This window comes from Poecilia formosa, unplaced genomic scaffold (genome assembly GCF_000485575.1).
Source record: "Poecilia formosa unplaced genomic scaffold, Poecilia_formosa-5.1.2 Scaffold761, whole genome shotgun sequence".
Lineage (NCBI taxonomy): Eukaryota > Metazoa > Chordata > Actinopteri > Cyprinodontiformes > Poeciliidae > Poecilia > Poecilia formosa.
The window spans coordinates 147,590-149,541 of NW_006800700.1; positions in this window are offsets into that span (position 1 = coordinate 147,590).

Below are 1,952 nucleotides of genomic sequence, written 5' to 3' on the forward strand. Positions count from 1 at the left end.
AAGGTCAGTCAGTCCGAAAAATTGGGAAAACTTTGAAAGTGTCCCCAAGTGCAGTCGCAAAAACCATCAAGCGCTACAAAGAAACTGGCTCACATGAGGACCGCCCCAGGAAAGGAAGACCAGGAGTCACCGCAGCAGAGGTGACTCCTGGTCTTCCTTTCCTGGGGCGGTCCTCATGTGAGCCAGTTTCTTTGTAGCGCTTGATGGTTTTTGCGACTGCACTTGGGGACACTTTCAAAGTTTTCCCAATTTTCCGGACTGACTGACCTTCATTTCTTAAAGTAATGATGGCCACTTGTTTTTCTTTACTTAGCTGCTTTTGTCTTGCCATAATATAAATTCTAACACTCTATTCAGTAGGACTATCAGCTGTTTGTCCATCTGACTTCTGCACAACACAACTGATGGTCCCAACAACATTTATAAGGCAAGAAATCCCACTTATTAACCTGACAGGGCACAGCTGTGAAGTGAAAACCATTTCAGGTGACGGCCTCTTGAAACTCACCAAGAGAATGCAGAGTGTGCAAAGCAGTATCACAGCAAAAGGTGGCTACTTTGAAGAAACTAGAATAAAAGGCATATTTTCAGTTGTTTTACACTTTTTTGTTTAGTATATATTTCCACATGTGTTAATTCATAGTTTTGATGCCTTCAGTGTGAATCTACAATGTCAATAATCATGAAAATAAAGGAAACTCATTGAATGAGTAGGTGTGTCCAAACTTTGGTCTGTACTGTATGTATGTTTTTTTCATGTTTTCCAGCCGAAGAGTTCTAGCTTAAGAGTGACTGGGTCCAAAATCCGATGTGAGATTCATCCATGCTGTGCAGTGAATCTGTCCATTTCTTCCTTCTTCCTCACTTTGTGTCTTTGGGAAACCTTCTAAACAAAAACGGGAGATTTGGGAGGTATCTTTTGTTGACAGTGAAATAAATAATAGCCATTGCCACCTGTGTAAACTTTGCTGATGAATGTTATAACATCTAATGTTATGATTTTTATAATATATATTGATTCATTTCTATAGTAGGCTCTCGTATCAGATAATCTAAGTCAATGTTAGAGAATAAACTTTTTAAGATAATCTTGGTTAGCTTTCAGAGCGGCGACTGAACACCAAGCACTACAGCGCTATACCAGCTAGCATTAGCTGGCATCTTGCCGGTGGACATAAATACAGTAAAGTAAAAGTCTAATCACAAAATATACACAATAATATGTGTAGCACCCCACTGCTCTGTCCGCTATTAACTGGGACGGGAACTTAAACTCTCTGGTGGGGTGGCTATTTGGGTTTGTTAAGTTCTGGTAGATACCACGCAGGTTTACCTATGTTGAGTAAATCCTTACTCGTCCAATTACCATACACTCATTTAAAGTAACATAAATAACTCCATACAACTAGCTATCTGAATAGTTTCTTTTAATAAGAACTTGGAAAAATAAACTGTTTTTATGAAAAAAAAACAAACAAAAAAAAACCTTCTTTTGAACTGTTGTTTCAATATAACCAGAATTCAACTTTTGTCATAAACAGAACTCCATACATATACCGAAATTTACAGTTTTAAACACAATATCACACATGGGCCCATACTCACTCACACACACTGTCCGGTTCCGGTCTTGTGGGAAATTCTGTCCCCTGTGAAAATCTGCCCCCTGTGTCGGGAGCGCGCATTGCAGCCAGAGAAGTGGATCCGGCGGATCTGACCATTTTCACGGCGCTTCTGATCGATTTCTCGGTAAAAACTACTCATATAATCATGTCAGTGTTGTAGCTTTCAGTTTTATCGGTAGCTATCAAAATAAAATAAATAAACGGGGTCTTCTGTGGAGGTATTTTTACGCTGTTTTGTGGTATTTTAAACGCAAAGAAAATCGTTCTTTTTTTTTTTTCAGCTTTTGTCTCGTAAGCCTGACAAATAAAAGTCAGTCAACAAACACA